General features: G+C 45.3%; 1 pseudogene; it reads right to left on the bottom strand.

Moving 5' to 3' along the window:
• Positions 1-368: 368 nt before the first annotated feature.
• Positions 369-12,839, bottom strand: part of LOC109571731 (cytochrome P450 2B11-like) — a 34,016-nt pseudogene continuing 21,545 nt past the window's right edge.

Raw genomic sequence — 12,839 nt, forward strand, 5'->3', positions numbered from 1 at the left:
GGGCATGATCACTTTACCCACTGAATGGGGCTACTGAAAGGACTCAAGTGAGCTCATGGATGCACAGATCATGGAGCCCAAGAGTTGAGAAAGGGAGGCTGTGGCTATTCTCAAGAGGGGAGAAGTCACTCAGGGTGAACTGTAGCCTTGGAGACAGAAGTACAGAGAGATCCTGAGCCAAGTTGCAGAAAGACAGAAGGAGGTGAGACGTAGATGGGATTTCACCATGGAGGTGTCATCCATGGAGGGGAGGGATGCTGAATCACAGCACAGTCTCCTCAGAGGCAGGAAGACAGGGAGAGAGTCCAGCGGCCACTCTCTGCAGAGGTGGGGACACACATGACCCTGGTATCCTTGATCACCTTCCTTCAGCCTCTTTGACGGGGCAGGAACTGGATCTGGTAGACTGAGGACACTTTGCCCACTCCACTCTCCTGGAGAGTCTGGTTGATGTCCTCAGAGATCATGGGATTGGCCATGGAGAAGTTCTGGAGGGTGATGGTGAAGAAGAGGAATAAATCTGTGCAAGCAATGCCTTCACTAGCACAGAACAGAAGTTCACAATGTGGACACAGGATGCATGCACATTCTTTGCCCTGTCACACCCCAAAACCCAGACACCTCTGTCCATTGCAATAGATTTGTATGGGATTAGCCTTTAACTCGCAGTTACAGTAGACTGGTAGAAGACTACCAAATCCTTTGAAAGCAGTTGCAAGTCATTGGGTGATGCACCTTGCTTATTTGTAACAGAGTTTGTAACTTCTGTTCAATTTTTGAAGAGTTCTGTGGCCCCACAGAACATAAGAAGATATTGCTGCTTGTGTGTGTGTGTGTGTGCATGCGCATGCACACGCATCTGCCTGCACATAGGTATGTGTGTGCACTCTGTCATGTCCAACTCTTCACAGCCCCATGGACTGTAGCCCACTAAGCTCCTCTCTCCATGGGATTTTCCAGGCATGAATACCATTTCATTTCCAGGCATGAATATCATTAGAAAGTGGCAGGTTGCTGCCTAACTTCAGAATATACTACAAAGCTACAGTCATCAAGACAGTATGGTACTGGCACAAAGACAGAAATAGAGATCAATGGAACAAAATAGAAAGCCCAGAGATAAATCCACGCACCCATGGACATCTTATCTTTGACAAAGGAGGCAAGAATATACAATGGAGAAAAGACAATCTCTTTAACAAGTGGTGCTGGGAAAACTGGTCAACCACTTGTAAAAGAATGAAACTAGAACATTTTCTAACACCATACACAAAAATAAACTCATAATGGATTAAAGATCTAAACAGATCAGACCAGAAAGACCAGTTTCTTTACAGTAAGACCAGTTTCTTTATAGTAAGACCAGAAACTATAAAACTCCTAGAGGAAAACATAGGCAAAACACTCTCTGACATAAATCGCAGCAAGGTCCTCTATGACCCACCTCCCAGAGTAATGGAAATAAAAGCAAAAATAAACAAATGGGACCTAATTAAACTTAAAAGCTTTTGCACAACAAAGGAAACTATAAGCAAGGTGAAAAGACAGCCTTCACAATGGGAGAAAATAATAGCAAATGAAGCAACGGACAAAGAATTAATCTCAAAAATATACAAGCAGCTCGTGTAGCTCAATTCCACAAAAATAAATGACCCAATCAAAAAATGGGCCAAAGAACTAAATAGACATTTCTCCAAGGGAAGACATACAGATGGCTAACAAACACATGAAAAGATCCTCAACATCACTCATTATCAGTTCAGTTCAGTTCAGTCACTCAGTCGTGTCCGACTCTTTGCAACCCCATGAATTGCAGCACACCAGGCCTCTCTGTCCATCACCAACTCCTGGAGTTCACTCAAACTCATGTCCATCGAGTCGGTGAAGCCATCCAGCCATCTCATCCTCTGTCGTCCCCTTCTCCTCCTGCCCCCAATCCCTCCCAGCATCAGAGTCTTTTCCAATGAGTCAACTCTTCTCATGAGGTGGCCAAAGTATTGGAGTTTCAGCTTTAGCATCATTCCTTCCAAAGAACACCCAGGGCTGATCTCCTTCAGAATGGACTGGTTGGATCTCCTTGCAGTCCAAGGGACTCTCAAGAGTCTTCTCCAGCACCAGAAAAATGCAAATCAAAACCACAATAAGGTACCATCTCACACCACTCAGAATGGCTACTATCCAAAAATCTACAAACAATAAATGCTGGAGAGGGTGTGGAGAAAAGGGAACCCTCTTACACTGTTGGTGGGAATGCAAACTAGTACAGCAACTATGGAGAACAGTGTGGAGATTCCTTAAAAAACTGGAAATAGAACTGCCATATGACCCAGCAATCCCACTGCTGGGCATACACAGCGAGGAAACCAGACTTGAAAGAGACATGTGTACCCCGATGTTCATCGCAGCACTGTTTATAATAGCCAGGACATGGAAGCAACCTAAATGTCCATTGGAAGATGAATGGATAAGAAAGCTGTGGTACATATACACAATGGAATATTACTCAGCTATTAAAAAGAATGCATTTGAATCAGTTCTAATCAGGTAGATGAAACTGGAGCCTATTATACAGAGTGAAGTAAGTCAGAAAGAAAAACACCAATAGAGTATTAACGCATATATATGGAATTTAGAAAGATGGTAACAATGACCCTATATGTGAGACAACAAAAGAGACACAGATGTAAAGAACAGACTTTTGGACTCTGTGGGAGAAGGCGAGGGTGGGATGATTTGAGAGAATAGCATTGAAACATGTATATTACCATATGTGAAACAGATCATCAGTCCGGGTTCGATGCATGAGACAGGGTGCTCAGGGCTGGTGCACTGGGATGACCCAGAGGGATGGCATGGGGAGGGAGGTGGGAGGGGCGTTCAGAATGGGGAGCACAGGTACACCCATGGCTGATTCATGTCAATGTACGGCAAAAACCACTACAATATTGTAAAGAAATTAGCCTCCAATTAAAATAAATAAATAAATTTAAAAAAAAAAGAAAATGGCAGGTTGCATTTTCTACTCCAGGGTATCTTCCCAACCCAGGGATAAACCTGCATCCCTTGCATCTTCTGCATTTGCAGGCTGATTCTTTACCACTGTGCCACCTGAGAATCCTCCACATATAGGCAGGTTCATATTTCTGACTTGAATTTTTGATGCCTGTCATGTCTAATGTGTGAAGAACAGCACCTATTTTGTAGGGCTATTATGAAGATAAAGAAGTTAGTGTTTGTCAAAATTTTTCGAGTAACACTTAACCCACATCTTCTAGGCACTTTTACAGGTTAGGATACATAAGCTCACGAATATTTGGAATGGAGCTCTCAGCTGGTTCACCTCCAGTAACTGGTTCTGCAACCAGGCTTTTCCAAAACAGCCTGACTTCTGCTTCCTCCTAATCAGTCCTCCCCATCCCTGGGGCTTTGCAACTGGACACCCTTTGGCTCTTTCTCTCTGCCGATGGCCATCTCCTCAGTATTTTTATATGGCTATACTTTCTGCCAGGCACTGTTTCTCTGTCTGTCTTCTCTTGTTCCCTTCCTTGTTCCTCTTCCTTGTCCTCGCCAATCTTGTTTAACTCCCTTTGTCTGTCTGTACGGGTCTGATTCTCTCTGCAGTGCTCTCATTTTTCAGTATTCCTGTACAGTTCCCTCTTCTCTCCTTCAGTGTTTCTTCATTGCTCCTTATATCACTTTCTCTTTTCCTCTCTTTGTCTTACTCTGTTTCTCTACCTTTTATCCCTCCTCCACCTTCCACCTTGGGCTTCCCTTGTAGCTCAGCTGGTAAAGAATCTGCCTCCAATGCAGGAGACCTGGGTTGGATCCCTCAGTTGGAAAGATCCCCTGGAGAAGGGAAAGGCTACCCACTCCAGTATTCTGGCCTGGAGAATTCCATGGACTATACAGTCCATGGGGTTGCAAAGAGTTAGATAAGACTGAGCGACTTTCACTTCGCTTCACTTCACCCTCCACTTTCTTTTATTATCTCATATTCACTCTCTTTCTGCCATCATTTGTCAGTCTCTTTCTGCCATCATCTCTCCTGTCTTTCTCTGTGTTCCTCACTCCTTTGTCCTTATCTGTCTGTGTCTGTTTATTTGCCACATCTCTGTCATTCTCTAAACTTCAGAAAGGACTCATGGATGGAGAAATCGACCCTCAGCTCCCCGACCCCACGTGTCGCCTGATTCTCATGAAGATGAAACGAGGGAAGAGGCCATTGCATTGCAAGGAGCTAGGAGTCCCCGGTCACTGAAGTCACCTGTGAGATTCAAGATTAGGGACGTGATGCTGGGGTCTACCTTTCTCCCCAAGGAGAAAGACTCTGGGCATTGGGATTTTTTCTGGATGGGGTCAAAGAGTGGAGAATGGGGAGAGAGAGAAGCCAGAGCAGGTCAAGATCCTCCTGACTTCCCCCGATAATCCCCACCACCCCGCCTCCAGCTCCCCCTCCCCGCCTCCAGCCCATCCCTGGCAGGCAGGACAAATCCAGACTCCTCCCCATGTCAAGGCCCCGCCCAGCTGAGCTCTTCACTGCTATCTTCTGGAGAAGGAAATGACAACCCACTACAGTATTCTTGCCTGGAAAATTTCATGGACGGACTGAGAAGACTGGTAGCCTATAGTCCATGGGGTCGCAAAGAGTCGGACACGACTTCTGTAACCGGGTCTTCCAGAGTTCTACTTTCTAAGATGGGCCATGCCGTGTCCACCTGCAGGCTCTGCCCTTGCTTCTTCCTCTGAAGGAACACCCCTTCCAGTGGCTGGTTGATACTCCCCCATGATGTCATAGCTTAGAAGCCCCTGCTTCAGGTAAGCTTTTCCTCACCGATCCACGAGGGGGAGTCAGTACTTCCTATTTTATGTTCCCAAAGCCAGCTTTAGCGCACTTATCACAATTATGATTAATTATCTGAATAAGAGTTGCCCTTGGTCTTTCCTAGTGGCTTACTGGTAAAGAATCTGCCTGCCAGCACAGGAGACATGGGTTCCGTCCTTGATCTGGGACAATCCCACATGCCTTGGAGCAACAAAGCCCATGCACCACAACTGCTGAGCCGGTGCTCTATGGCCCAGGAGCCGCAGCTACTGAGCCCACCGTGCTGCAACTACTGAAGACCTTTAGAGCATGCAGTCTGCAACAAGAGAAGCCACCACGATGAGAAACTCGAGTACTGCAGCTATCCCCTGCTCGCTGCAACTGGAGAAAAGCTTGGGCATCAACAGAAGACCCAGCATGGCCACAAAAAAAAAGAAAGAAAGAAAATTATTATTTAAAAAATGAAAAGTTAAAAAAAAAAAAAGAGTTGCCCTCTGAGCATGTACTTTAGCCAAGCAGTTTTAAACATATTGCAAGCAGTCGTTTAATTATAGGTTATTTTGTGACCATGAATTATGCTCATCTTCCCTACTGGACTGTAAATTTCCTGGGGCAAAAACTGTGTTTCGATGTGACTTACCTGCTGCACTACCTTCAAACCCCAATAAAATATTTGGGATCAGCATAGTGCTCAACAGATATTTGATACCAATGTGTGTGGAGCTTCCCAGGTGGCTCAGTGATGAAGAATTTGCCTGCCCAATGCAGAAGAGACGCAGGTTCGATCCTTGTGTCTGGAAGATACCCTGGAAGAGAAAATGGCAACATACCAATCAAGAGGTTAAAAGTAATTGCCCAAGGTCTAGCTTCCCAAGATGTGCCTTAGGATGTGGTTTCACTTCTCTAGCCCCCTCTAGGCTTGGAGTGAAGATGGGATGGGTGAATACAGGTAAAGCAACTGGTGTAAGCTAACTGCCCCATGAACTAAGACCTCTGTTGTCTCAAGGAGACCATGGCACCTGTACTCTGGAATGCAGGTCCAGCCTACTTTTATTGGCATCCTGAATGTGGTCAGGGGGACCTTGGGGACCTTGTTGGCGGTTAAGACTACACTTCCAATGCAGGGAGTGCCATTTCAATCCCTAGTCAGGCAACCAAGATCCCATATGCCCCACAGAGTGACCCAAAAATTTAAGAAACAAACCCAAACAAACAGAAAGTGGTCAGGGTTGAAGGCATCTGGTTTTTCAAAGTAACCCGGATCATGGAGAGCAGAGCTCAGGATGGGATAGACTGCTGTGCCCTGAGGGGAGGGTCACAAGATTAAAAGACACTTCCGTTCCCTCTCCAACCCACCCCCAGACATAATGAAACAAGAGTGAGTGATCCAACCAAAAGAGTTGTTGTAGGAGGCTCACGCAAAGGAGATATGGGAGCCCAGTAAGGTGCTGTACCTTCGGGAGGATGTACCCTCAGAAATGAGCATCTTTAGTATCCATGTGGGACACGCCAATGGAGATGAGGTCCGCAAATCTCTGAATTTCATGGATGACTGTGTCTGTGTATGGCATTTGGGCTCTGTCATCCAGGGCTGGAGGGCAATATGAGCCAATTACCTGGTCAATCTCCTTGTGGATTCTCTCTGCACAGAAGCGTGGGACGAGTGAAACTTGTTTATAGAGACATTTCTCCAGGAACACTGCTTTCTATGTTGGAACACAGTTCAGTGTTCTGTGAACATTAGCCCATTCATTTCCAGGCCAATGAAACCAGAAAAACCTATAGGAAATGGTTAGATCATTGACGCCCCTCTGAGTAACCAGCTTGTAGCAGGAGGCGAAGTGGAACAATTGTAAATTTCTCACCTGTTGGTATCTAATGAATGTTATGGATACTCTCCCAACATGCACAGGCAAGCATGCACACACATGTGCACCCACGTTTTGCTCAGAATTTCAGACTGAGAACTCAAGGTATGAACCTGTAGAAACTCCTCCTCTAAGAAGAACTAATATTTATTGTGAGTGTATTATAGATGTGCCAATGTGCTAGGTCCTCAGGAATATAATAATAAAACAGATCAGTGAATTAACCCACAAACAACTGGAAAAAATAAATGAATACATCAATCAATCAAGCAGTGGGTCAATTCATGAATGGAAAGGCTGATGAATAGAAGAATGTTAATGAATGGATATATTATTTCCTTATCAAAGATCAATTAATCATTTATTAATAAATGATCCATAGACAAATAAATAAATGAGCATGATTAGCCAGTAAACCACATGAATGGTGGATGGTTAAATTTATGGAAGAGTAAAGTGAATGAATTGTTTTAAAGGAATAAATAGAGGAATAAGTGGGTGGTTAGATGGATTGAATAATAGATATATAAACAAAGGGAGAATAAAGGAGTCAATTACTAAGTACATAAATCAAAAGATAGATTGGATGAAGGATGAATTGAAAAACTGGATGATGGAAGGATTAGGGTATGTTACCTAGTTTTAGAAAACTATGTGGATGAATGAATGAATAAAGGGACCAATGTATCGATGACAATTCATTCAGTGAATAATTATTTTAAAAGATCAACAGAGGAATCAATTATCCAAATAAAGAATGGAAGTGTATGTCCTTAGATGAATCATAGATGAAAGAATCAGATGATGAATTAGTTTAATTGGTGAATCAAGGAATAGACAGATGGATAAATGGATGGGTCTATCCTTAAGTGATGGAGGAAAAGACATTGACAGCTTCTCTCTCTTTCTCTCTTTTTAGCCATGCTGTCCTGCTTCCAGGATCTTAGTTCCTCTGCCAGGGATTGAACCTGGGGCCAAGACAGTAAAAGCACTGAGTCCTAAACACTGGACCACCAAGGAACCCCCTACATTGGCAGATTCTTCATTCATCCATCCACCAACTAGGCTGGCTTAGTTTTGGAGTCATTCAGAACCTCCAGTGCTCCAGGACTTCCCTGGTGGTCCAGTAGTTAAGACTTTGAGCTTCCAGTGCAGGGGGCATGGGTTCAATCCCTGGTGGGGGAAATATGATTGTCTTGCTATAGGGTACGGCCAAAGAGGGAAAGAAACCCTACAGTGCTCCTGGTATAAGAGGGGAACACTGCCTTTCTGGTTCACAGAAGACCACTAGACCCATTTCTGCAGCCCCCAGAGGGGTCAGAACGCCCCTCCCCCAAGTGGCTGTCCCCAGTCCGCCCACCTGCAACGTGCAGGTATGTGAGTATGAACAGGAATCCATAGCGGAGTGTGGTGCTGGTGGTCTCAGGGCCAGGGAAGAAGAGCAACAGAGCAGTGACGATGAGGTTGCGCTCGTGGCACTTGCTGTTGAAGATGGACTTCTCCTGGGTCCAGAGGCGCAGGGTTCATGTCAGGAGAGACTGGGGCCCTGCTGCACATACATGTCTCTGGGTCCCTCCACCTCTTTCTGGGTCTCACGTCGTCTGGCCCTTTTTCCTTCCTCTATGCTCAACCATCTCTCTCCTGCCTCAGCCTTGCTTGGTTGCAATCCGTCTCTCCATCTCTTTGGTGTATTTGTCCCCCTTCCTCTCCCAGCTTCTTTCTGCCTCTGTAGCTCTTTTCACCACTTGCTAATGTTTTTCCCCTTCAGAATCTCCCCTCACCCGATTCTTCTACTCCTTTCTCCTCCCTTCTCACCCCATGTCTTTTTCTCATCCCCTCCCACCACCCATTGCCTCTCTGGAATCCCATTGTATCCAAGCAGAGCAGGCAGGAGGTGATGAGGTCTGGGAGGAGCAGGGTGGAAGTAGGGGGGCGCATTGGGGTCCAGGGTTTCATGGGTCTTCTCCACACCATGGTCGATGAAGGCGTTGACTTCCTGCAGGTTTTTGTAGACTTGCCTGTGAGCACCAGGAAGGTGCTTCAAGAAGCCAGAGTAGAGCTTGAACCGCTGTGAGAAAGAAGGGGCTGTAAGGTCCTCCCGGGGCTGAGCTAGCAGGTCACAGGGAAGGCAGCCCTCCTGGCCCCCAGAACCTTCACAAGAGATCTGTCTCCCTCTGTTTCTCTCTCCATCTCTCTGTCTCGGTGTCTGTCTCCCTGTGTCTGTGTTTCCCTCTGTGTTTCTGAGCCCCTCACTCACTGTTTCTGTGTCTCCTTTGATCTCTTATTGTCACATTTTTCTCTTTGGGCATCTTTCCCCCTCTTCTCATGTCTTTTTGTTGGTCTCTGCCCGCCTCTCTTCCTCTCCTTTCCACCTCTCCTCATCTCCCTGTGTCTCCTTCTCATCCACCCTCTGCCCTGCCCCTCTCTCTGTCTCTTTCCACCTCTCGCATCTTCTTTGCTGTGTCAGATGTTGATAACATAATGGTTACACAGGATAAATTTGCTGACTATTTAAGACAATTTATGTATTTAAGAGCATATCTCTGTGTTTGGCTTACAGAGAAATGTAATACCTAACATCAACAATTGCAAAAAAAGAATGCAAAATTGTATAAAGTCTGATGTAAAATTCCTCCTTCACCTGTCCTTCTAGACATAACCATGATTAACTGTTTGGCAGATCTCCTTCCAGACTTTTGATTCCCTGTGAGAGGAGAAAAATGAAACCATTGTTGGCCTTGTGCAAATACTCACCTGAACCTCCTTCCAGCTTTTCTGGATCTGACTCTCCACTAGGAGGTCATGGGAATTTTTATTTGCAACATTCATTCGTGTGACTCTGACCCGCACTCCCAGTTGAGAACAACAGCCAGTCAGACTTTTTCAAGTTTACCTTTTAGCTTAATGTACCATAGAGGTATTTCCAGGTTAGTTGAGAAAGAGAAGCTTTATCATTCTGTTTTATTTTTATTATTTCTTTACTTATTTTTGGTGATGCTGGGTCTTGCATGCTGTGCGCCAACTTTTCTTTAGTTGCGGGAAGTTGGGGCTACTCTCTGATTGCGGTGCTCAGGCTTCTCACTGTGCTGGCCTCTCTTGTTGTGCAGCACGGGTTCCAGGAACTTGGCTTCAGTAGTTGTAGCGCAAGGGCTCCATAGTTGTGGCACACTGCCTTCTTTGCCCCAAGGCATATGAATCTTCCCAGAATAGGGATCAAACCCATGTCTCCTTCATTGGCAGGTGGATTATAAACCACTGGACCACCAGGGAAGTCTCTATTATTTTGCCTTAAAAGAGGAGCATGTTGCTTTGTAATCTGGGAGGAAATTTTGTATGGGATGTTAGTTCCCTGACCATGGATTGAACCTGTGCCCTGAAGTGGAAGCACAGAGTCTTACCCACTGGACCACTAGGGAAGTCCCCAGGAGAATTTTTTTTTTTTTAAGATATAGCACTCCCCAATTTAAAAAGCCATTTATCTTGTATGAAGCTGAAAAACAGGGCACTGCTCTGGGGGTCCTTGTACGAAAGCTAGAAGTTCCTAAGCCTATTGGCTATTTTTCCCAAACAACTGGATTCCATGGCCTGAGGGTGGCCTGGCTGCATCTGGGTGATAGCTGCCCCTGCTTTATTAGTGGAAGAAGCAAACAAGCCCACCTGTGGACAGCCACCGGAAGTCCAGACCCCTCATCGAGGACAAGGGATTCTGGAAATTAAAGGCCACCATTCGTTAGCTGGAGGCCACCTTACTGAATACCACGCTTTACTTCTTGACTTCCCAGATGTAACCTTCAAAACTTGCCACACCCTCAACCCAGCAACACTAACGCCTACTCAGGCCCCAGAACTAAGACATTCCTGCCTTGAAACCCTTGACTAGGTTTATGCCTATGGATCTGATCTTACTGACCAGGCCACAGAAAAACCTGAGGAGGAATGGTTTACTTATGTCAGTAGTTGCCTTAAAGATAGAGTTGGGAGGGCTGCTGCTGATGCTGCTAAATCGCTTCAGTCGTGTCCGACTCTGTGCGACCCCATAGAGGGCAGTCTACCAGGCTCCACCGTCCCTGGGATTCTCCAGGCAAGAACACTGGAGTGGGTTGCCATTTCCTTCTCCAATGCATGAAAGTGAAAAGTGAAAGTGAAGTTGCTCAGTCGTGTCCGACTCTTAGCGACCCCATGGACTGCAGCCCACCAGGCTCCTCCATCCGTGGGATTTTCCAGGCAAGAATACTGGAGTGGGGTGCCATTGCCTTCTCCATTGGGAGGGCAGGCCATGCTATTATGAACCCTTATACTTCGTAAAAGCAAAACCTTTATCAGTAATACTTCATCCCAAAGGGCTGAGCTAATAGCCCCAACTTGAGCCTTAACCTTAGGGGAAGGAAAGATTATAAATATATACAGAGACTCAAAATATGCCTTCCTTGTCTTATACATGCCCATGCTACCATATGAAAAGAAAGAGGATTGTTATATGCAAAAAATTCCCCTGTAAAATATGGACCTGCGATTTTACAGCTCATAGAAAGGGCTCAAAAGCCAAAACTAGTAGTAGTTATTCCCTGCTGTGGACACCAAAAGGAAAATTCACAAATTACCCAGGGGAACAAAAAATGGCAGATCGGGAGGCAAAGAAAACAGCCACAGACCTGATGACCATTAAAGATGTGTGTATGTGTGTGTGTGTGTGTGTGTGCGCGCGTGTGTTTAGTTGCTGAGTCATGTCCAACTCTTTGAGACCCCATGGACTGCAGCCTTCCAGGCTCCTCTTATCCATGGGATTTCCCAGGCAAGCATACTGGAATGGTTGCCGTATCCTTCTCCAGGGGATCTTCCTGACTCAGGTATCAGTGGAAACAAACATGGAGAAAATTTGACAACAAGCTGCTAGGCTTCAGCAGACAAATAACCACCAATCCTGTTATTTAATATAGGAGAGAAAATTAGAAACTGATTCTCTACTTTGTTCTACAGGATCCTATGAGGTTTAACAAACTTGCTGGCAGCAGGTTTTCATTTTCTTATAACCCTTTTTCTTTTCCAGTCATATAAATTCATATTACTACGTATGTCTCATGCTCTGTTATCTACCCTACTGTGGTCAACCTATGACTAAGAATTTTTGGTCCAATAAAGACATCTGAGACCAATAGGTCCAGAACTTCCATTATAAAAATAGAGAAACATATTAAACTTGAATCTCGAGATTAACAAAAATATATACCAAAGCAGAGTGGCTTCTTGAAAGGGGTGACATCGCCTCCCCATCTGGTCAACGGTTAAGAAAGCCCTTCCAATGTTAATGTGGTTCCTTTCCTTTCTAGACCCTTCAAGGCTATTGTTGTTCTTCTTTTCAGCCCCTGTTTGTTTAAAGGTTAGGTTAAGTTTGTGTCTTCCAGGCTCCAATAGTTGGAACTAAACCTTATGATTACTCAAGGAAATCAACCCATTCCAACAGAGTGGTCCAGGTCCCTACAGGTCTGAGAATATTCAGTGAGGGATTCTATAAGCTAGGGAAGGCTAGGGTCTCTCCAGCAGAAAGAAGTTTCAGAAGAGGAGATAGTCAATCCCTGACCCCTTACGAACAACAGTTTAGAATGGGTCAGGGGAGATGAGGACGACCTGGGATCTGGATGCTTCACCTCAGGGCTTGCACTTGGGCACACCTCTCCTCCAGCAATAAAGTAAAAAGTACCTATTTGTTGTTCAGTCACCAAGTCATGTCTGAATCTTTGCAACCCCGTGAACTGCACCACACCATGTTTCCCTGTCATTCATTATCTCTGGGAGTTTGTTCAAACTCATGTCCATTGAGTTAATGATACTATCTAATCACCTCATCCTCTTACACCCCCTTCTCCTCTTGCCCTCAATCTTTCCCAGCATCAGGGTCTTTTCCAATGAGTTGGCTCTTTGCATCAAGTGGCCAAAGTATTGGAGCTTCGGCATCAGTCTTTCCAATGAATTTTCAGGGTTGATTTCCCTTAGGATTGGGCTTCCATGATAGCTCAGTTGGTAAAGAATCCACCTGCAATGCAGGAGACCCCAGTTTGATTCCTGGGTCGGGAAGATCCGCTGGAGAAGGGATAGGCTACCCATTCCAGTATTCTTGGGCTTCCCTTGTGGCTCAGCCAGTAAAGAATCCC

The sequence above is a fragment of the Bos indicus genome, chromosome 18 (assembly GCF_029378745.1).
Source record: "Bos indicus isolate NIAB-ARS_2022 breed Sahiwal x Tharparkar chromosome 18, NIAB-ARS_B.indTharparkar_mat_pri_1.0, whole genome shotgun sequence".
Lineage (NCBI taxonomy): Eukaryota > Metazoa > Chordata > Mammalia > Artiodactyla > Bovidae > Bos > Bos indicus.